Source organism: Cavia porcellus, unplaced genomic scaffold, assembly GCF_034190915.1.
Source record: "Cavia porcellus strain 051 isolate PalLab524CR breed Dunkin Hartley unplaced genomic scaffold, mCavPor4.1 scaffold_24, whole genome shotgun sequence".
NCBI lineage: Eukaryota > Metazoa > Chordata > Mammalia > Rodentia > Caviidae > Cavia > Cavia porcellus.
Window position 1 is genome coordinate 26,468,905 of NW_026947507.1, and position 25,114 is coordinate 26,494,018.

Here is a 25,114-nt window from a genome sequence, read left to right on the forward strand (position 1 = left end):
AAAAATCTTTATTATGACTCGGTTATTCATCGGTATTTTGACATACCTATAACTAATGCAGTACTTTGCAATTATGGCAACCTGTGCAAAATGAGAGTAATTAAAATTTAAGTGCCTACCTATGTTGTTCCCGAAGCAAACTTCAGCCCTTTGTGACAATTTCCTTTCATGAAAATCCTCAAGTATTTACAGTTTGTAGATGAGATCATATTCTTGAAATGGTAAAGATTAAATGAAAAAGGAAGCAAGGGTGAAAGAGAGGCTGTTCACACTAACACTACTTGTATTGAAAAAAATTCTACAGACTATCTTGATCCTGATTGGTCACCCAGCGGGTGGAACAATATTTGCCCAGTTGCTAAGTAGAGAGGGGCGGCTGCCAATTCACTCCACTAATAAGCCTGAACCTGGCCTTTCCGGATAAGAGTGGTTATTGTTTGAGCTAATGTGCTTGCTGATAAGATGCTCACCAAAGCAGGTAACAAGCATATTTTTCTTTTAGGACAATCTGTAGAAGGGTTACAGACATTTTTCTGCTACTCTTTTGAGTTTTAACAGCTGTTGCAAAAAGTAAACCAGATGATGATTTCTGCTAATTTTTTTAAAATTTGATTTTCCTCCTTTAACAATGCATATCTAAAAGGATCACATTTAAATGGTGTTCTTAAAAAGGACACTGTATTTAAAATATAGAAGAATATAGTACCCACTACAATTCTGAGAACTCATTAAAATTTATCTGAAAATTATTTTATGGTGTGCACACACACACACAAACACACATACACATGTAAAGGTTACATATGTAAACTTTCCTCAAATTTCAAAGGAAGCATTTTGCATTTGACAGATATTTATCTATATATATCTGCATATCTACATGTCTCCATGTATATGCATCACTAGACTTTCTGTGAGTGTTCATATGTCTAAGTTTGACTATTACTATTAATGTAAAGCACATGCCAATTTAGGCAGTATATAAAAAAATTCAAAGGCAACTGATTCTTTTTTTTCTTTGTATTGAAAGAAACACTTATTTTTCAGCATATACTGACTGTGTAGGCATCTTTTATGGGATTGTGTTAAAGGAAGACTTTATTTTTATGTTATTGTATTTTTCTTTGTCTTTTTGAGACAGAGTTTCACTCTGCAGTTCTGTCTGGCCTTTAACTCACTTTGTAACTCAGGCTGGTTGTGAGGTTGTAAAAATCCTTCTGCCTCAGCCCTCCTAGTGCTGGGATTACAAAAATGTATCACCAAGCCTGGCTAAAAGGAGACAATTTAAACCTGAACTCAACATTATACAATGACCAGAGATGCATGAATATAATCACATTTAAGACACTTTTATTAATTAATTTTTAGTAGTGATCTTAGTGTGTTCAATATTATGAGAAAAATGGAAACTACTTTTAGTGCTCTGCTGTAGAGTTTCTATGATGGAAATTATCCATGTGCCTCTAAATTTTAAATTTTTTATTAGGTAGATAAACCTCATTTAATTTTTTGCTATGTATTTATTTGTTCACTAGCTATGAACAGAAATAAAAAGTAATAAAGTAATACATTCCTAATAAATGATTCATAAAATTTCAGAAACGTCTGTGGTTGCATTCTCCTCTATACTAGAAACCTGAGTAATTTCATCTTTCATCTTGAGTAGTGTTTCAAAACTCACAAAAGTTAACTGAAGATAATTGAAGATAGCCTGTATGCATAACCCAACAGCTTAAGCTTCTCATATAAATTATTAATTTCTTGAATATAAACACGTGTGACAAACACATGCTACTAAAACTTGGCTACTTTTAAGATGGCAGCACACAGACCACTCACTAGTCAAATTAGGAAACAAATTCTCATTGCTAAAAAGAGCAGTAGAATGTGTTTTCAATTGTTTTTCAAGATGCTTCCTGAATGGATTTTGAAGGAACTTTGTAGCACATCCCAGACTCACTGCATTTGTTGATTTCTGCTGAACATGACCAATCCAAGATACCAAGAGACTCTTATTTTGTGCCTATGAAAAACGCACAACTTCCAGTGTTTTTGTCAACCTACAGTTTCTCCTGCTTAGTACTTTATTGCACTGTCTGGTTAAGACTAGGGCTACCAGAAAAGAATGAGATTGGCAACCCTCACACGAGTGTAAAAAGAAATATGTTAAGAGGCAATCCATTTATTAAATAGAACATGTTTATATCTTCAGAGATTCTGGAATCAATACAACTTCCAAAATATTATGAATACTTAGAATTAATGATTATAGATAGGTGTATATGAAAGATAGGAAAAATCTTATTCTTCATAGGAAGGTCTGTTAGAAGAGACTGTGAGCTAAATTTAATGTCTTTAAAAAATATTACCTTTTTGTAACTGACACTGGAGCATTCCCAGAGAAAATTTTCTGTTGGCTGATGGCCAGAGAGATTAGTTAAATGTAAGAGACTATATCCTTTCTCCTACATTATCTTTGACTTGCTTCACACTATTACAATCAAAATATTCCTTTTGTCTTCAGAATTTGGTCACAGAACACATCAAAAGTTCTGAGGGTATTTTAAGGAAAGAAAAACAAAACATTCTATAATACAAAACACACATTCCACAGCACACATCAGCATTATTTGGTTACATTTAGACGGCAAAACTTTTTCAAGTCTATAAAATTTCATGGAGCATTACAAAAATATGAAAAAGAATCAGCTTTTTGATTATGATAGCTTTTCCACTCGATTCAAAACAGATACTCTTCAGTGGGTCTTTCTTTTTTATTTTTTCCTCCCATAAAGTTGAACGGCGCTAACAAGGTAAAATACATTACTGGCTAAGAAACTAGCAATGTTGTCAAACATCAGAATCGTGCTTCCAGGAATGGTCTTCCCAGAGTGTAAGTCTGAACATGTGTTTTGCTGCTTGTGGCCCTGGTGGCGTTCCGGTGTCCTCCAGATGACATTAGAACCAGTCACAGACGCCTCCAGTCTCATCCTGTACCTGTCTCTGAGCTCATCCTGTTTCAATTATGCTGAATGGGTTTTACTGCTCAAAGACAGGTTGTTCTTTCTCACCTCTGGGTTTCCTGCATGTGGTTTGCTTGGCCTGTAGTATCTTTTCTTTTCCTGTCTTATCAACTTGGGGTTGTGCAGTCCCCTGGCTCTCTGTTGCTCCAGCAGCCACCCCAGGTGTAATGGCTTGTGCTGAGAGGACTTGAGGTCTCAAAGTGCTCTCAGCTGCATCCTCAGTCTCTTGCAGCATCAAGCTGGCATACAGTAAAAACTCACTGAATTGTTTGTGTAATTAACATGAGTTTGAACAGACACTTGTGTTGGTGGCATTGGTCAGGAAAAAAATGTGAGGAAGTTAAGTTTTCTCAAATGTTATATAATAATGACTTTATTATTATAATGGCTAATCCAAAGTATGTGGTTTGTTTACAGGAGCAAAACTAGTAAGTATAGATCTATGACTTCATTTGCAGTGATCTTATCTTAAAAACATAAAGATACAGACCAAAGTTTAAAAAGTACATAAAAAATACTCCAGGGAGCCTGGAGAAATTAATTTTGCACATACAGTGCATGCCATTACCTATACTGGTGTTTCCATTTATTTCTATCTTTAGCTTCTATCTTAAACTTTTAAATGCTTGATGGCTTTCCGGCATTAGTCTCAATTAAGAATTTTAATAGGAATTTTATGTCTTCCTCCTCAGCCATATATAGATAAAATCTTGTTGAGTCCATCTGTAGTTTTAGATTCTTTCATTTTTTTCTAATAAGCTTTGGAAAAAACATTGTATTTCATTTGTATTTCTAATTGTGCTTAATAAAGCATGTTATAGAAACTCTTTAATTAGCAAATAGACAAATGAATGAAAAATAGGCAGCTGTATTTTTATTAAAAATGTTAGGGAAATTAAATGTTAACACACTGTCAACTGGGAGAGAATAGGTCACTTCTCTTGGGAGCTGGAAGCCACATGGCTATAGGTAGCTCACCTTATCCAACCTCACCTTAGTAAGAAACACAGGCTTTATTAACACTGAACATGAAACCTGGAAATGCTAATTCAGGTATCCCAGTAACTGTTCAGTGAATGCCCCATGTGTGACTTTTGAATCGTGCGAACTATGATGATGTCATTGTAAAGGACAGCTAAGCACAGAATGGAGCTTTCATCTTTCCATTCTGTTGAGGCTGAGATAAATTTTCTTTCACAGCACTTTTAAAGTTGCTTCACAATTCTTGGGCTCAGGGCAACACATACTGAAAAATCAGAACCTTGGGGAATAAGGTCTGCAGTGGAGATCTATCTTGCTTCTGCAGGACTTATTTGATAACTCCTGTCATATTGGACAAAAAAATTTAAAATGTATTGTCTGTATGTTGACAGAGAATACTACCACTGTCACTCATGCATTTAACTGAAGGTGGGCAGTTGCCCTTGGCAATGCATCACACTTCAACAGCACAATTGTTCAAAAGACATTAAAATTAGTAAGAAGTTTAGAAAGAAAACGGACAAGTAGTTTTATATGTAACATTTCAGGAGTCTCTCACTTATATTGAGCTTTTACTTTAACCATGGAGATGGAGCCGTTTAATGGAAAGATGTCTGGCTGATAGCATAATGTTTCTGAACCTGTACTTGCTCATGTAACAGAGGTCCTCAAGGCTCTCAGCCTCATTTCCTGAGGTCAGATAAACTCAGATCCTCAGCCCTTAGGTGCCGTATGTATGCCATCTCCATCCCTCTAACTCTACCTCCATTCTTTCCACGGAGCTACGTTCTTATACGCGCTGTTCTAATGTCCCAGTCAGACGCGTACTAGGCATCTCCAACTTAATATGTCTAGGGCAGAGGTCTTCATTTCAAATCTCAATTGCTTCTTGTGAATCCTATCCAGCTACTTGTGAACCTTTCAGTTAATAGATCCATTGTCCATATAACTGTCTAGTTCTTGAAATATCTTTCTTCCTTTCTCCTTTTTCTTTTTTCTTTCTCTCTCTCTCTTCTTCTCTCTTTCTTTCTTTCTTTCTTTCTTTCTTTCTTTCTTTCTTTCTTTCTTTCTTTCTTTCTTTCTTCCTCATCCTCTTTCCCTTCTCTCCCCTCTTTTTCTTTTCCCTCTATCTCTTGGTCCTTTTCTCATTTGAAAAAGATCTCATTATTTCCTATTATCTTACCTTTTTTGCTCTTTATATTTTGGGATTTTCATGGGAGAGAACCATTCATATTTAATCTTATATGTGTAATTTATTTTACTTAACACTGTGGTCTCAAAGTGCATCCCTTTTTCTACAAATGACTCAACATATTTAAATGTTTATGACAGAGTAGTACTCTACTGCATGTATATACCACATTTTCTTTGTTCATTTATTTGCTGTTGGATGTACATACTGCTTCCATGATTTACCATTTTCTTTTGCTTGGTACCAAGGATCAAACTCACGACCTCGTGCTTGCCAGGCAGGAGCTTATGCCACTGAATTAAATTCCTGGCCCGATTTACCTATTACGAATTGTGAAGCTATAAATATGTATATGCATGTATCACTGTAATATGATGCCTTTAAATCTTTTAGGACTGTAAATTTCTCAGGGAGGCCTTCCCTGACCACATTTTCTAAAAACACGCTTGCGTTCCTGGTTATTTTCTAATCTGCATCTTTTTCAAACCCTTAACACCATTTGAAATTACAACTGTTCTGTGGTTTGGACATAAAATGTTCCCCCAAAGCCCCAGTTATTTGGAAGGTAATAGGATCATGGGATTGCTATACTCATTGGTGGATTCATCCATTGGTGAGGTCTTAATTGAATATGCTGTTAGGAGGTTGGGCCTAGTTGGAGGTGGAGCACAGAAGGTATGACCTGGAAAGGTGCATTTTTGTCCTCAAATCTTTCCTTCTCATTGTGTTTCCTGAATGCAATGAAGTGACCCTTCTGCTATGTCTTCCACTATGCTATTCATGCCTTGGAGCCAGATAACTGAATTCCCCCAAATTGTGAATCAAATATGATTACTACAATTTGTTTATGTATTTGCTATCTTATTCCTATTGTGAGAATACAAAGTTGAAGGTAGGAACCTAACCTATCTCATTCATAGTTAAATCTCTAAGCCTCCCTTAATGATGAATGAATGAATGAATGATCTTGGGCATTATTTCTCTCCTCTGTGCCTGTTTGCTACTTTAAATATTGAGACACTTAGAAATAATACCTGTATATTATTTAAGATAGTGCTGGAAATACTGTACAGATGTTATACAGACATTGTACAGATGTTCAGTGACTGTAGGAAGGATGTTTCTCCCATAATTCTTAGGAATGAGAGGTGATTTGGTAGAATGAAAAAGATTCTTGGAGGCTCCAAACATAAAGTAATGGAAAACCTGTAATAGCTCTTTTTCTTTCCTCTAACATTCATCCTGAAACAGTTAAATGTATGCATGTGGAAGTCTTAAAACTGACCCTATTGCAGGTGCACTATTTCATCCAATAAGCGATAGACAGGATCTACTCCAATTCAAAGAAAGGCAAACTTTGCAAATCCCTTTTATAGAGCTAGAAAAATAAAAGGAAAGTTTGATTAACACAGGTGGAATGTGTGAATTAAAGTCTTTGGTAAGAGAAGATTATGAATATGTTTTGAACTCTGTTTTTCTAACTTTCAAAAAGTGATCATTTGCTTATTTGCTATTACTAGATGGCCTTTCTTTTTCTCTCAGTGCTGTTTTTAGCATTGTTCCAGGCACCTTTGACAAAGGAGTCTTAGGTGGTGATTCGGCCTTCACTGGCTCTTCCTTGACTGCATCAAGAGAGGCTTTAAGAGCACAGGATCCTGGAGGACTTGGCTGCTAGCAGGGGCTGCACATGTTTCATTGTCGTGTTCCCTACTCCAGGGCATAATAACAGCACTTAGATGCTTCCCTCTTGACTGCAGATGTGTTTTCCTACTTTTGCACTGACAGTGCTTCCTCTGTTGGTGCAGGTAACTCTGCTTTCCAAAGCAAATAAATCATGAACAACAGCCCAGTTATGCTAGAGGTTGTGGGGTGTGTGTGTGTGCATGTTTGAAACTAGAATAAAATCTTTGTCTGTTTTCAGACTGAGCATCTAAATGGCAATTTGGCATTATCTGAAAATGTGTTTAAAGGTTAAAGATCCAAGAAAATAGAATTGTTCCTGCATTCCACTACCTCTGCTCACTGCTTAATATAGTACCTAGCACTTAGTAGGCCCTCAACAGGAGATGGGTGAGTATGTGTCTGAATGGGTTCATGAGTACCTTCTCACTATTCACATAGCTTGATCTGAAAACAGGTGCTATGGCAACAGGTACTGCTTGGGAAGATGCTACGAGCCACTTGAATAACTTTAGTACATTTAATTCATTTGTGTTGCTAAGAGTAAATACTTTCCTGACATTTTCAGTCTTCATCTCCCAGTTCAAGTAAAACCTCTTAGAGGAATTTTTAAAAGAAAGCCGTCTGTTTCAAATTATGTGTGAACCTGATATTAGAAACTGCTGGGTAGTTCAGATTGCCATATCAGAGCTGAAGTCAGTTTTAACAATTTCCAGTGTCTGCCTGCTTCTTAGCTGCAATGTCACTGGATGAGAAGGACTTTATTCTTTAAAGACTGTGTCAGATGGTGGGTATCATTGTGGGAAGCAAATGCTGATCTCATAGAATGAGAGTTTTTTTTAAATAAATCATGTATTTCAGTATTAAACATAAACTATTTTGTCTTACAGCAAGTTACATGTTTAGTTATTGATCTTCAGAGAAAAACATTCTATAACTTATTTCAGTTTATGTCTGTTATGAAATGACTGTGTTGGCCATCTTATCCCTTTTTCATCCCTGATGTGGATAAATTCCACATCCAATTCTTAATAAATTCCACGAAGCACATGTTGAAATATAGAAATGATGCCATTTCAATGTTACATAGACTCAATCATTTCTTAATAAATGCCAAGAAAAATATGCTCGTTTATACATCACCTTTTTATGAGACTCAATCTTCTCTGCAAGTAGCTCTAATCACTGCAATAAAGTTCTTTCATTTGAAACATATGCTAACATGTTATCTTAAAATGTTTCAGGTATGTTTGAGTTTTGATTCAATTCTTTTTGCTGTCGATCAAAATCCAGTATCAAGGTGTGGTCATAGTTAGTCCAGTTAAAGAACAAATAGTTATTGCCTCACTTCTCAGGAGTGTTGGCCAAAATCTCATGCTCCATACCTTTAATGATCCCTTATCAGCAAACTACCCTGAATTTTTCCATTTTCTTAATTAGAATTAATATATATTATGTATGAAGGAGGCCAACTTCCTAAACTAATTTGCATTTTTAGAGGCTAAAGACTCTGTGAAATAACCAAGAACCTTAGCAGTAAAGCCTCCTTAACCTTCCAGGGGAAAAGAGTGTGAAAAACTTGTTATGACTAAAAGTCCAGAGTCATTTTGCATGTCTATGTTCTTCCAGGGAAAATATTTCTGCTTTGATCCCTAAAGGCATTTATGATTCAAGGCCAGGCAAATGGAGGGGGTATTTCTAGCACTACAAAGAACTATTTTAAAGCAAATCAAATCATATACATACTTCATTTCAAACTAGTTCTGCAGTAACCTCTTAGTCTGTGATTTCAATTGCTATGTGGAAAGTTACATTATCATGTGAACTTTGCCATTATGTAAACACAGAACAAAGGCACACCTAGGTCATGTTTTACAAAAAATGGCAGATCATTATTGCTTCCTTTGGTATTTCCTTTGTAATGCTGATTGTGATGAACTGCTGGCACCATGACAATAAATGCCATTCCAAAGAAATTCCATTTTCACTTATGTAACAGGATGTTAGAACGGAGCTCCTCTGGCCTCTGCTTCCACTGAAGCACAAATGTGGTATTTAATAGGTAGCCATGTGTTTGAGATGGATCCATATATGTGGATTTCAAAGAAAATAATTAAGAGCCAGTTGCAAGATGCCTGGATCACTCAGGCAACCAGGATTAAAAATATGGTCAGAGTTTGGAAAAAAAGGAAGGACTGGAGAAGAAATCTATTTGGAAAGAGCTATTACCATGCATGTGTTCTCCCCTCTTGTGAAAGGACAAGGGATAGTTGCTGTTGCTAAACCATAACCAGTGGTGGGAGAAAGATTTGAAATGTGTATCTTGTACTTCGTATACACAAAGATGTGGTGCCTGATTGGAGCCTGAAAAATCCAAAGTACAGTGTGGACTGAGATCTTGCCTATGCTTGGAGATTTTCCAAGGAGAAAAGGTTGAGACCATGGGTGGGGAAGAGACAGGGAAGTACTGATAACTTCTGGACAGGCCACCACTTCCAGTCAGTAATTGAGACCATTTAAGTCCGGGAGATGAGGAATCAGGTGCAGTAGGTCCAGTAGGACAGCCTGCAGACCTCACCAGGAAGGTTTTGGCAATGAATTACGGATTAGCTGGAGATGAGGAAAGAGTCACAAACGGCTTTTGGGAAAAAGAATGCATTTGACAAATCATGGGAACTCAAGGAGTGGAGCTGGCAGATAAGTTCTGTAGAGCCCACAAGAGCACACAGTGAGAAAAGAAGCCAACTTCGGCTGTCTCCAGGTCCAGAGAGAGCAAAGCCACTGAGGCAAGTAAGGACTTTTCCATCCTCCCACCATTCCACCCTGTCTCACTTCCTTACCAGCAGGAAGTGTCGTGGGTGGAGGAAGAGGCCAGCAGGGAGCTGTGAAAAAGTGAGGGAGTCGCCCTGCTTGCTGTTGGCTCCCAGCCTAAAACAGCTCCTACTGGGGAGGGGGAGCAATGGCACATCCCAAGATCAGAGGTTTGATAACTATGGAGGATTGGGATTATTACCTTAAATGAATGTGCTTGTGATTTAAAGTAAATACGGCCTCTTACAAGAGAGTGGATGTTGCCTATGAAGTTTTCACTCAAGGATGAGGGAAGATTACTTCAGTATAATTCAATAAACTTAGAAGGAGAGTGAATGAGAATATGGGTTATGATTTATATTCTTCCCAAGTTAGGCTAGTTCAGCATATTGATCATGCCTACAGTGGATTAATGGATATGATTTAATGGTTATGATTTTCATGTTAATGTTCATATAAGGAAGTATAAAAGAGGGAAGTGATAGTGTGTCTTTGTTTTAAAATGCATTCAGATCCCCAGGGCTATCCTCAGGTGCACAAGCACCACGGGGCAGACATCCTGAACAAATAGTGAGTGGAAATAGGAGATGAGAACCCTGTGCGCTCTGATCTTCCCCGCAGAGGATGACTGCAGGGATACCTCTGTTTCCTCCTCGTCTGTGCAGGACAGGTGCCTAGGGAATCAGATGAGGCTGTAAACTTCAGGCAGGAGTGGCTCGCTTCTTTTATGTCTTATGCCTTAGCTACAAGAGAGTGTAGCACTCTGGACTTCAGCAGCAGGAAGGGTGCAGCTTTGAAACTTCCTCACATCTTTCTTTCTAGTGCAAACTTCTGTACTTTTTCTCTTCCTTTAAGTCTTTTCTAATTAAGCTAGTATAAAGTAGGATGTTAAGACTGATACACATAGCGATGTTCCTTGCAGATGTGATGTAAATGTCTTGAAGAATACATAGGACAAGTGTTGGATGCTTGTGCAGGAAATGAGAGAATTTTTGGCTTTTTAAATTCAAGTTACCAAGAAATTAATTTGCACAGCTTTAAAGTATTCTGCTTTCCTGTGATTACTTTTGACCAGGAATTTCATTTGCAGGGAGTCTATGTTTGAAAAATTAAAAATATAGGGAAGAGAAGGAATAGCACCCTCTTTTCAGTTTCATTTTCAGTGTCTTTTCCATATTTGAAAGAGTAATAACAAAATGAACTACCGCTTACACTCCCATACAGGTTAAAAACTGCTTAAAGGTAAAGAATTTTATCTCTGATGAATAGGAACACCTTTTTGAGAAGCATAATACACATTTTACAGAAGAGGAAGTGAACATTTAGAAAGGCTAAAAAATGTGTGTTAGATTACACATTTAGTTTGCATTTGAGCTTTGAACTGATTGTGCCTTTTGCATGAGATTCCTAGTTCTTAGCAAAGCTAAAGTAAGTATAGCAAAGCTTGCTATACAGATCTAAGCTTTTGAATGAAGTACTAATCAGGTGTCAGCATAGGCTATGATGTTGAATACATAGATGGATAATAAGGGATTAAATCAACTGCTGTGGAATGAACTATAGTTTGCAGATCTGTATTACTGTTCAAGCCTATACAGAAAGGAAATAGCTGGTCTACTTGCTTTTGTACAATCTTACCTTTGGTTTAACTGTATAGCAGGAAACAGAGGAAAAAAATGATTGACTTGTGAATATCAGGTCCTTCCTTCTGAAATACACTCAGACCTGAGAACAGTCAGAGGGAAATCAGGGAGCAACACATTTTCCTGGCCAGCCAGAAACAGAAGGCTCAGTGGACCACGCAGGTCAGAATAAAGTAGGTCCATTTCCAGAAAATCACTTGTCTCCCCACCATACAGATTCAGCCATCTCGTATCCTTTTAATTAGGGAAACCTGGAACCTGAATAGCTCTTTCTCAGTCTTTAACTCTTCAGAACTTTTTAGATATAGTTGGCTTCTGTGGCTCAATGCTGTATGCTTTGTTTTTAACCAACATAACGTACAATTTCTTTTATATCACATATTTAGAACTGTGACACAGCAAGTAAGTCTTTTTTTTTTTTAAGACAGGGTCTCACTGTGAAGACCAGGCTGGCCTTGAACTTGTTTCAGTCCTCCTGTCTCAGGTGTTCATTACAGGTGTTCACCACCACACGTGGCTCAGAAACCTAGTCTTACAGTAGCACTGAAGGCTATTTTGTAGACAAATATACTTATTTTTCTTTGTGCCAACTCATGCATAAAACTATCTTCCATGTGATTCGTGTTCCTTTAAGCTACTGATTGCAAATATTTTACTTAATAGTTTATCTAAACATTTTACATGTGTAGTATTTTTGATTGTATCACTTGCACTGATGACTCTCATAAGTGAAATACATTTCTTTGATGTTTATATTCTATTTGCCTTACTGTCACCCATTTTCTCCACATGAAAACTTTTATCAGAGTCATTCTGAGGCTTTCTCTTCCTCAAACACATTAGGACCTTTTGTGGATGTGGTACCATCTCTCACACACAGGTGCAGTAAAAGACGGCCTCTTAATTATTAGAAGTTTTGAATGCAAACTCTTCAATTACTGCCTGGATGACTTTGGATAGTTTTCCTAATATCTATAAGACTCGGTTTCTACATCTTTACAGTAGGGCAATGATATTAGAGATTTATCTTCTAAGACTGTTGAGTATCTTTAATAATTTTTACTCAGCATATAAGATATTAGCACAATGCCTAAATATGTAGTGATTGTTAGCTTTTAAAATATCCTGTCAGGTTTCCTTAGCAATAGTTGTGCTGTGATGTTGTACTGGATAGGATAATGTTGGTCACTGTGCTTCCAAAAACAAATGGCTAGTTAGCATTCAGAACCCATGCACCTAATGCATGGGGGAAAAAAGAAAAAAATATGTATAATTCATTTAAAAAACATTCATTTTCCTTGAGTTGTGAGCTTTCTTAAGTGTATCACCTCACACTTGTCCAAGTTAAATTCACTTACATCTTTTCTGCCAACTCAAAACCAAAACTTTCCCTCTATTGCCCTTCTCAAAAAGAAGGAGTATGGGAGTATCTTCTATCTTTTTTTCCAACTTGGTCATTTGATGACTTGGAAAACCTTGGTGCTATCTGGGAATTGGAAATGTTGCTTCCTATTTCCTCTTCTCAAGCATATTCCAATATTACACACAAATCACAGGGAACATTATTGTTTGGTGTAGGTTTGCTCTTGGCTTTATAACTCCAAGCCGGTTCATTATTCATGGACAGGCTGCAATAAATCCACATTTCCCATTTTCTGTTTGTTTGTTTTTAGTGAGTCACAGAATGTGACTAATAGTCTCCCACCACAATTATCAAAGGCCTTTGAAAGTCATAAGAAGTGCATCCCAATTTTGCTTTTAGCTACATAACTCCTTCATGAAGAGTAGATAATACCTGTCATAGAGTAGATAATGTCTATCATAGTTATTATTTCTGAAACGTTTTCTTTTCCTTAATAACTATTGTACAAATACTTAGGAATTCTACCACTGGTCCACAAAATATTCCAAGTCCTAAGTTTGTAGCTAAGAAGTATAGTTGAGAAGTCCTTGTGAATGGAGTTCTTAAGCATGATCCCAACTGCCAGTTCCTAAGTGGGCTGCAGTAGCAGCTTCCTCATCTTACCCTTGATCTTCTTTAAATTATTTAGATGATAGGCAGAAGATCCAAACAAACAGTTCACAAAAGAGAAAATAAAAACATATTATAAGTCTATAAGAGATACAGGAATTAATAATATACTACAAGGATACCAATTATAGCACATAGATAACTAAATCGTCACTGAATTTATAAAATGTAAAAATTTCTGAAGAAAATGAGAACTTTATGGAAGCTACCTTACTGTGTTGGCAGACTCTCCATTCACCAAAGTATGCAAATTAGCATTAGCGACAAGATAATCAGAAAGCATTTTCCTGCAACATAATGATGATCTAGGCAAACCATGAGACTTCAGTAAAAGAACATGGATTTGCGACTAAATGCAGAAACTGAAAAATGAAACTAAATTTAAAGTTGAAACATTCATGTGCTTTAAGGAGACAAAAACAAAATACCAGGTTCCTCCTACAAGTAAGAATAATTTGCTTGTGTTGCAAAAGCTTTGCCTTTGAGTGTCCAGATTGATTAGTGGAGTTCCAAAAGGGGGTAAGTGCACAGTGAGTGATGAGTTGTAAACGCAGAAGGTCAGGTGGGCATTTGGCACCGAATGACCCTTCCAAAGGCTTTTTAGAAGCTCATAAATATCTCTAACTCGAAGCCCAGATTCGTTCTAGAGACTTATTGTGTTTTGTCATGTTTCCAAAAATGCCAATTTTGCTTCTGTTCCACATTTGGCTTTCTTTCTGAGTCTTGGAAAATTTTAGATCATTCTGTCCCAGAGGAACACAGAATAAGTAAAATCTCTGTAAGCTCGGAGGAGCTCAGTAACTTAGCTATGGTCATTCTCACCACTGGATCGTGCAACTGAAGAGCTGAACATTTTCTTTGGCTTTATTTTCTATTTCAGGAACAACTTTGTGGTTTTATACTGACTCAGACAAAGTCAATCCATCTCTTTGAAGTTAGGATTATCTTGAGCGTCTTTTCTCTCTCTGTTTTGACTGAGGCTCCAATCCCAGGGCCCCATTTTTCCTAAATATTTACCGATGTACAGTAAACAATACTGGGGATTGAGAAGGTTGAAACTGGGTTTTAATCTCCAATGTTTTATATTTACTATGGCTAATGGGCAAATGCTTTAGCTTCTCAGATTCATTTTCTTCATTTTTAAAATGATTACAGAAGTACATTGGGTAGAAAAAATGATTTTTGTGTATGAAAGTGTTTGAAAGTTATCATCCTCATCAGTTTCTTCATGAGGACATAATTTTGTATGTTTTGCCAAAGAGTTCCAGAACATAAAATACATGGTAACCTTTAGTTTTCTGAGGTCAAAAGTTAAAATTCTCTTTATTTTTTTCCTTGACTGCATGCTCACAAAATGTCTAATTTTTATATTTGTTAAAATTTAAGTTATTTGATAGGCTTCTTTGGTTTTTCATCTTTCATTAGAATACTGAAATAAGCTGCAGACTATTATTTCTCTCAAAATGAGACATATTTTAAAAAACTAGTTGTGTGAAATTTTAATTAAAGAGAAGAATTGGACCATGTTAAAAATGTCAAAATATTTTGGCACTAGTTGTTTGAAAAACCCATAGAAATAAAGAGTTGGAAAAATTAATCAAGTAGTTGGTTTTAATGACATGCTATTTGCTTAACTGACATCATATCAAACAATCCCAGCACTTGGGAGCAAAAAGTAGGAGGATTGCTTCGAATTCAAGGCCAGCCTGGGCTAAGCAGTGAGTAGTGCTCGTAGGGCTAAGTAGTGAGTTCAAAGCCAGCCTGTGCTACAAAGTAATGCCCTCAAAACAAGCAAGCAAGCAAGCAAACAAAATAGTGAAATCTCAGTGCATAAACTGTTACCTGGAGTCTGGGTTTTGAGGCTGAATGAATCTATCAACAGAGATATTTGAGTTTTTAAATTTTTTTGAATATTCCCTAGGAAGAATATTTGCTTTCCATTAATGACTTCTATGCTTTTAGTTTGGATTTTTGTAGCCCTGATTGTGTGTGTGTGTGTGTGTGTGTGTGTGTGTGTGTGTGTGTGTGTGTGAGTGATGACATTGCAATCTTAATTTTAATTGCAATTGCAATTTTAATTATCACAGTGATATCTTCATAAAAGAGGAAAATGAATCACTCAAGATATATACTCCCTGACAGGTTGATCATGCACAGAAAGGTGGTGCTCCCATGGTTAAGTCACCAACGGGTGTTTCTTCTGACATAGTTACATTCTCCGGAAGATTTAAAGGCAACTTTCCATGATTTAATACTCACCGTGAATTTTGTTTAATAGGCAATTTCAAGAATAAAAATATTTAAAGCAATAATTTTAAGGCAACTTTGTAATCAACATATAAGGTATTTTTATAGTAATTTGATTATATCTCTATTATCCTTTATTGTATCATGCAATGCTCTGCCAGAACTTTGAACTTCAACTTTTGCAGGCTTTTTCAGGCAGACAGTGGTTATAATGTCCATCTAAGTGTTAGGTTTCTTTGGTAATGCTCAGATCCTACTGCAGACCGGTTGGGCAGAAATCCTGGGTAGGAATCTCACATCACTATTTTATTTGCCTCTGAGGAGACTTAAACTGTCTTTGGATCAAATTAGTCACTAGGAAGAACTGAGTCTTCAGACTCACCTCAAATGATTATTTCTTTTCTCTCTGTATGCCAGAAAACAAAGTATAAAGAGAGTTTAGAAGTAATATAATCTGCTGAGAGCAGTAGTTTATCTGGTTTTTTATTTCCTGAGTTAGAAAGAAATGATCCTTTCTCTCCTTTTCATCTGAGAAGAGCAGAGACATAGTCACTTCTATTTTTAAGAAAAAAGAAACAGTAGTAAGTATTAGCCCTTGCTGGTTGATCTCTTCCCTCCCCTTAAATCCTTTACAATTTCTTACTAATGTCTTAGATAAGATCCTGTATCCCCTGCATTTTTGTATGTCGAATACTTGGTGTAGTTTGGTTTGGTTTACAGCAGCTGTTCAAGAAGCCAGTGGAAAATAGTATGCATCGGGAGCTCACTTGGGAGATTTTTATGGAAACTCCTGAGTGGTCTATACCCACGTTTTATCTTGTTTTCAGGAAATGTGGGGATGACAAGTGTATTATTAAAGCATATATTTGATAATAATACTTTTAGTTTAAAAAGCTTGTTTCGCACACTACAAATGAATATACATCACGTGATTATATATCATATGATTTCAATTATAATCTTAGGCTGCATTGCCAGAAATTGGTTATTTTAGTTAACAAATGGGAAAACGGGTTTTGAAAAGTCAGATAACTCTGGTCCAGTGCTTGCCAGACACACACTTAGTGATAAATATGGGTGGACAATCTGGGGCTCAAGATTTGTAATTCTTTATTTTTTGTACAACACCTCTAACCTCTGTTAGGATGAAGGCATATGGATAAAATCTGCAGATGACAGAAGGAATGACAGAATCAGGACTCCAAAATATTTCAACAGGTTGGAATGCCGGCTGAGAAAACCCCAAAGATGAAATTTAATAGGGAAAAATACAAAGTTATGTTTAGATTATACTAAAAATATATGAAATGCAGCTTTGAGCGGTGAGGAAAGAGGAAACATAGATTGTTAATGTGAAATAAATCTATAGCTGCTATGAGATGAAAATGTGATGCACTGAAATACATAATGCAAATTGCATGCATTTTATAACATGGGTAGAAATATAGTAACTTTCAGGCAATGAGAGCTCCCATGGTCTCCTCTGTGCGGGAATTGTGCCATTTGCTCTGTTTTAGCATCACATTTTAAATAAGACAGTGATAATTGATGGTTTTTTTTGAAAGAGGAAGACTACTGTTGTGCTACCAGTTATGTCTTCAAAAAACAGATCACACTGGACTCTTCTCCCATTCTAGGACCAGTAAAAATGGAATGACCTTGGGAGATTTCTGTGAAATTTCAAGGGCTTTCGTTTTCTTGGTAACTTCTTGTTCTAACATCTATTTCTTTAAATTCAAATTATAGTATTCACCTCTTACCCAAAATTTCACTTTTAGAAGTTCCATCAACAGATTTAGCAAAATCAGTCATTACACGTATGCAGTTGGATATACCTGCCTGTCATCTGTGGGCCCATTTACCCGGACATGTATATACTGATAACAGTGTTGTCTAGAGTAACACATACAGCACTTTTCCTTATCTTTGGCTTTGATTTCTGCAATTTCATTTAGTTCTGGATCACTGAAGTCTGAAAAAATAAATAGGAATTTCAAGAAGTAAATAGTCCATAAGTTTTAGGCATGTTGTTCTGAATAACATGATGAAATCTCACAAGCTTCATTTCATCCTGTGATACGAATCATTCTTATGTCCAGAGTATCCATGCCGTCTGTGCTACCCACACATCAGTCACTTAGAACTACCTCAGATATCAGACCATCTGTTATGGTATCACAGTACTTTTGTCGTGCTCTTATTTTATTTAATAATGTCCTCAAAATGCAAGAGTAATGATGCTGACAATTTAGGTATGCCAAAGAGGTAGCGTAAAATGGTGCAAGTTAGAAGCCAAAAGTTCTCAATAAGGAAAAAGTTCTTAATAAGGTAGAAAAAGTATATGCTGGGGTGGCTAAAATCTCTGGCAAGAATGAATCTTCTTTTGGTTAATTATGAAATGAAAAAAATCATACTAGTTTTGTTTTTGTACATCAAGCTTCAAAACTTACGACTACAGTGCATGCTAAGTGCTTAGTTATAATCAAAAAGGCATCAAATTTGTGGGTGGCAGATATGAACAGAGGACAATTCTGATTGACACCAGTGGGTGCACCAGAAAGCTTCAGGGCTATATGAGGACTTCAGTAAGGAATTCTCTGAAGTAAGTGACATCAAATGGTGTTTTGCAAGTAAGGAATAGTTATGCACATTCAGGAATAAGTTTGGATGGAAAAAATGCTGGAGAGGCTGTTAGCTATTATTGTCAACATCCTATTGTAACTAATTTAGAAATTAAATGTTATCAAAGGTATGTACATATAGGAAAAATAATAAATATAGACTCTGGTTCAACCTGCTGTTTGTAAGCATCAAAGGGGTCTTGGAATGTATCCCCTGTGAATATAGGGAAATTAATATGCAGTATCCTCCCTGAACTCTGCCTGTTCTGTATTTTGTGGACCTACCTATCTCAGATTCTTTTTCTAATTTCCACAGAATTTCACTTACATAAAACTTTTCTGTACTAAGAAGTTTTGCCAATAATTTAGGGAGACAAGGAGCAATCCAAATTTTAAATTGAAAAGCAGACATCCTCACTTTAAAAATTTACCACCCCCACCCAACCCAGCTGACCATCTTGCTCCTGGGAACCTTTGATGGCTTATGAGATGTTTCCTGCACCCTCATCTTGCTGGCTGCTCATGCTCCCTCTGGTTTTTGACTCCACTCACTTCCTCTCAGATATCCTGCAGGAATTCCATGTGTTTCTTAGATTATTACATGCAGCAGTTGCTTTTCTCTATCCCTGAAGCTCAGTTCCGAGCCAACTTTTATATATACAAAAACTGTGAAGATGCTTGGTTAAACAAAAGGACCACCCAAGGATTTCTTTCTTAAGAAGAATCCATTCTTCTAAGAATCCAGTTGTATATTTCAGTAGCATCTTATTCCTCTGTTAAGCCAGAAAATGAAGAATTTGAAAATGGCAGCATCTCCAAATATTTTAAGTAAAAAATAATGAACTCATTTAAAATTGCTGTGTGAGGAATAACTTTGCCTTCCCTATCTTAATGACATATGAATAGAAATTCTTTCTCCTTTTTCAACTATATAAAGTGCACACTGTATAAACTCAGTTGTATTTTCATTATAAACCAATATGGGTGGCTATAACAATACCACCTTTGAGAGAGGGAAAGAAGGCTGTAATAGCCATTTGTTTGGAATGGATACAAATGTGGGAAGAGGATAATGAAAGGTTCAGACTAGAAAATGAAAATGCATATATTATGTATTACATATAATATATGTTGTATATATATATATATATTTAGCTAAAAGAAAGAAACTTATAATCTTGAGTTCTATTAAAAGAGAGCAAGTAAACAGTCATTTGTAGCTGGCAACTCAGGCTTTAGAGAGAGAGACTAGTTTTAAAATCTGAGTCTGGGAAATCAACCCGAAAAGGTGCAAGACATCTCCTGGGAGAAAATGGTTTCAGCTTGAACTCCGGGATTATTTCTGGAAGCCATGCTTTGCCTTCCTTTCACAGGCTGAGACAGTGAGCCTAACTGTGAAAGAGCTATCTGCATTCAAGATCAGTCTTGCACTTATTTACTGCACAGTCCTGGCCTCTACCCAAGCTGACTTCCAGTCTTTTGCAGACGCATGTGTGGCGTGTTTGTGCCCTAATCCCACCGAATGTGAAATAGACCTTGCCTTGTGGTCCCCAGCCTGACTGGCACAATACTAGAAGAACAAGGTTAGAGCACAGTTCCGTTATCACAATGCGAGTTTCTCATCTATTAGTGTGGTCCGACTCATCAAATTCTCCGTGAAATTGGTGATCTTTTTCAACAAACACCCTTGCAATTTTCTGAATATACCAAGAAACTGTAAGAAATGTGAACTTTTGTACAATGCTGATAACAGAAGTAAGTACAACATTTTTCTACACCTGCCAGTGTAACAGTTAATAGAACAGTGGCAGTTTTAGTTAGTGAAAAAGCAGACTCCAGGACTACCTGCTTGGGCCGGGATTCTGGACCTGTCATTCACCACCTCGGTCATACTGGACAAGTCAATTATTTTTATTGTGCCTTGGTTCTCTTATTTGTACCATGTAACTAACAATGGTATTCGCTGAAGGATGTGCACATGTGTGTGATGACTAGAGGAGTTCAAAGTATAAGCTGTGAGCACATAGCAATGACAGGGAAGTGTTAGGTGTGACACACACCATCACTAAACCCCTCATTCCTATGAACGAAACGGCCTCTCCACAGGGCAGAAACTGTTGTTTATTTTGTTCACTCCTGTACTCTTGAACAGGGTCTACACTCAGTAAGGGCATTACAGCTGGGTCTACACTCAGTCTGCTGATTGGTAGGGGCTGTTTCCTAATTTGTTTTCAGTAAAGGAGCTGTGTAATCAAAACACCTTTCCTTCCTTCCTTCCTTCCTTCCTTCCTTCCTTCCTTCCTTCCTTCCTTCCTTCCTTCTTTAATTCTGCCCTTTTTTGTACCGGGGATCCAAGCCAGGAGTGCCCTTTTTATTTTTTATTTTGAGGCTGAGTCTCACTAAGCTGCCCAGGCAGGACTAAAATTTGTAATCTTCCTGTTTCAGCCTCTCCCAGTGCTAGAGTTACAGACACAGCCAGCAGGCCCTACTCTATATTTCTTTATAGACTATAACCAGTATAAATGAGGGGCAGTAAAATAAGTATAATTCCATTTCTAAACTGACTTTATGGTATCATATGTATCACAACTGATAAGGCAAAGAAGAAAGGATATATTTATAGAAATCTGGGTTTTGTTGGAAATGCTATATTGGAATGATTTACATATGAGAGTAAAGAAAGAAAAGTAAAAACGTAAGTAACAGAAACACATGAAGAAGGAATGCCCTTGCTTCCTTGAATATTTATTCCTACTTTGAGCCCTGCTGAAATAACAGATGAACTGCTCAGTTCCATGAGTCCCAAGTAACAGTGAGCTGGTATATTTGTATAAACACGGCACCACATTTTCCATTGTTTCCTTTTAAATGTGAATTTCACTGAGAGGAATTGTGCTCATTAGTGGGGAGACGGCTGCAATCATCTTTGCCCATGAGGAAGTCTGAGACAAACTGCCACCTCTGTGACCTGTCAACAAGTGAGAGCACCCCTCCTCGTCCTGCCATGGAAATATAACGGAGGTGAGGGTTGGGCTGGCACGAGAAAAATGCAGACTAACAAGCCCAGCTCCTTGCGGCCTGTACAGCATTATGGCGCGGAACGGGCCTTCATCTTCTGGCAGCAGGTGATCCTCTCTTCCCACCTGTTAGATGGGAAGGGTGGGACTTAGCTTCATTGTAGGAGATTCTGGCATCTGCCATGCTTCTCGGCCAGAGAAGAATTTGTTTCTCATCTTCTGATGCTAATGACTCAGTAAAAGGAGCCCAAAAGAAAAGGAAGAATGTGAACACTCACACTCACAAACACACACCAGCCTGCCTGTTGCTCTTTCATAAAAATTGCACAAACTGAAATTCATTTAAAATGTTTTTAGTACCTCTAGCCGGGACGCAGACTCCTGCCCAATTGAAATACAATTGTCACCGTGCAACATGTTGATTGACTCCTAAAGCCTGGTTTAGGATGGAAACCTAATTAGGACAGTCCCCAGGGATGTGAAGACAGTGAGATGCTTTTTGCAGTTTTGTTTTTCAGAAGTGGAGAAAAAAACCTAGAGAAAGGCAAAATGACTGTAGCAGACACAAATCAAACTCAATCACCTGGTCCCATAACAGGAAAGTTCTCTAATCTTTTAAGTTTGCCTTTAATTTATCTTTGGAGCCTATGCCTGTGAAGGTGAAAAGTTGAGAAGGAATCTGATAGTAGCAGTGTATGACTGTCAGGAATTGTGGAAAGCCTTTGTGGATGCCAGCTAAAGCATCTGCTAAGAAGAAAAAAACTGCAAGCGTTTGTGTCCCTAGTCATGATAGTATCACCATTAACGTTCCTCCCTAGTTGTAGAAGACTTTAAGGTTGTTAGATGACAACAGGCTTGTTTTCTTTAAAAAGCTGTTACAAATCTGAGTATATGCAGCTGCATTTTAGTTTGGAGGAACGCACAGAAATGACAAAGGTAATTCCGAGTCATTTGATGGGGAAGGTGGCTGCTGTGTTTCATGTGAATTAAATGCTTAAAACATTGTGAGACTGGGGTGTAGCTTTGTGGTAGTGTGTGCTTTGTGTGTATGGGACCCTGGGTTCAATCACCCACAGTTAGAAGGAAAAGGAAAGGAGAAGAGAGGAGAGGAGAGGAGAGGAGAGGAGAGGAGAGGAGAGGAGAGGAGAGGAGAGGAGAGGAGCAGGAGAACAGAGCAGGATAGGATGGAAAGGAGGATGAAAGGATGAAAGGAAAGAAGGAAGGGGAAAGGAAGGAAGGGAGAGAGGAAGGGAAGGAGTGAGGGAAAAACTGATTATGAAGCATCTGCAGAAACTTTAGGTCTTCCAGGAGATTTTAAAGTGCAATAATGGGACAATATGATTAACATGGTTGCAAACTTAGATTTGAACTCAGATTTTATCATTTTCCAGATGACAAATGGTAGAAACATTGCTTAATTTCTCTGAGCCTCAGTTTAATTTCTCTTCTATAAAATGGGATAACACAGATGTTGTGAGATTAAATGAAACAATATATTTTATTAAAATTCACCCCTTATGTACTTAGAATTTTTAATTTCAAATTATCATTCTATAGTTAAAATTCATTGCACCTTATAAATGACCTGGATCTGTGAAATATCTGTTTTTCACAGTCCATAATAGCAAGTTTCTTTCAGGGGAAGGCTAAGTCCTGACCAGTGTGAGCATGAAATCACAGCATCTAAACCTTGGGAGAAGGTTGCCAAGACTGAAAAAAGAGTTTAGAGTAAAGGAGACTTTTTTCCCAAAGACCTGGAATTACTCCAGAAATATTCTCAGTAGATTTACAATTTAATAAAAAAATAAACATTTATTTAATGTTCAAATTTGCATGGTTGCCTCTGTCCTGGAGAGACAGCAAGCTCTAACAGAATGAGTACAGGGAAGGCTGAAACACAAGGCCCTTTGAATAGTAGTGTCTAGTGCTAGAATTAATACAATTTTATAATTTTATTTATATTTAAGCAAATTTGGCCTAAACTTAAATGTTATTACCTTAGGACTTATATAAAATAATTTCACATTCTGTTAAATCCTTAATTATTTTTGTATGCACAACCTCCCCTCTTTTTTCTTTTTTTAAGGGAAAGGGCTTTAACACATTTTCTGTGATCCAGATTTTTATAAAAAGAACTAAATTGTTAATTTAGAATAACTGAATAGATCCATATTCCCAATCATGAGCCATATTTAATAATTATGTGTATTACCACTCCTATTTTGCTTTGACTCACTTTTTCTCTATCCTACTTAATACTCTACTTGCTTAAGTAAATACTTCAGTATTTACCTTCGGTGCTTATATGTTAGAACAATTCAAATAAAAACGCAGCTTGTTTTGGTGTTACCACTCTTGTGTGTTAAAACAGGGAAAGGATCCAAGAATATAAACTGTCTCACAGAAAGTTTTTTGAATGGTTATTCTCACTTGAAAGGTGAGGGATTCCAATATATTACGATAGAACCAGGTCAAACATGAATGTGGGAATAGGCATAAATTATGTTTAACTGCTCTCAAAGAAAATAAACTTTTCCTTCCCACGAACCTTCACCCAGTTTGGTGCTTAGAAATATTTAGATAAAAATTTCTCCCCCATTTTCAGCTGCCTTTGTAGTTTGATTTTGAGCCAGGATTTGAAGCAGACACTGTAGCTCTTGCAAAAACCTTGCTCTTATATGATTACCAGCCAAATCTCGCAGACTCAAGATGTTTGGATAATTTGGGTAATCATCACACTTTCTGGAAGCCTAACTGAGATAAACATAAGTGCTAAACCTTGGGAGTCTCATTATTATTATAGTACTCTAAATACGATTCAATATGAGATATTTTTGTTTTAGGCTGATTGAAACAAGGTAATTGTAAGATTCTTTAATTGAAATTCAATTAGTGATACACAAAGTAATACATGTCAGTTTATAAAGTGTCATTGCTAAACAATTTCCTCCAGTACACATGATGAGAAGAAACAAATTAAAACATTCTTAGAAATACTAAGTGACACTCATGTAGAATAATTGCTTCAATCACTGAGAAAGTACTATTATTTATGGATTGAGCAAAGCATATGTTTGTTGTTACACTTGGCACTTTAAAGGGCAATAGGTGAAGACTGTTGTTTTAGGCCTGCAATTCCCCATCAGTCAGTCTCACATTCAGCACCTAAACAACATAAAATCACAGAGGCACATCATTTGAGAAATATCTGCAGTAAAGATGAGTTTAAGTGCTAAAGTCTAGAAAACTTCTCAATACTAAAAATATTTGGAAAGGGAATTCAGGGAGGTAATTATGGAGAAGAGGGACCCAGGATGGCTCAGTACCTTAGATCAGCAGTCCCCACCAGGCAAGCAAGCAAAGCTTCATCTGTGTTTGTAGCCCCTCCCCTTCATTTGCCCTACTGCTTGACCTCTGCTGCCTGTCAGATAGGCAGTTGCAACAGATTCTCATAGGGTTTGAAACCATAAGCTGTACACGCCAAGGATCTTGGTTGCATGCTCCTTGTAATAATCTAACACCTGAAGATCTGAGGTAGAGCTGAGGTGGTGATGCTGGTGCTGGGGAGTGGCTGCAAATACAGATTAACAATAGCAAAGAACGCAATAATATAATGTCATAACAATAGAAATAGAGTGCACAATGAATGCACTGCCCTTGAAGCATCCCCCAAACTATCCATCTTCCTCTTCCCTGCCAGTGGAAAAATTGTTTTGCATGAAATTTGTTCCTGGTGCCAAAAGATTAGGGGCCTCTGCTTTAGATGTCAAGACAGCTTCATCCTGAATGGGGGAACAAACTTGCTGCCAAATTAATTTTCATTTGCGATAAAAAGCCTTCGAGAGCATGCCATTTTTTTCTACTTTG

General features: G+C 37.1%; 1 protein-coding gene across 4 annotated transcripts in view; it reads right to left on the bottom strand.

Moving 5' to 3' along the window:
- Palld (palladin, cytoskeletal associated protein) overlaps nt 1-25,114 on the bottom strand; it is a 368,121-nt gene that overhangs the window by 309,928 nt on the left and 33,079 nt on the right. Inside the window, exon 1 of one of the 4 annotated variants that reach the window (XM_063234781.1) lies at nt 120-293. The exons of the other annotated variants lie outside the window; for them this stretch is intronic. The gene's annotated coding sequence lies outside the window, so the exon portion shown is untranslated. Of the gene's footprint in view, nt 1-119; nt 294-25,114 lie in introns of those variants that run through there. 4 annotated transcript variants of the gene reach the window in all.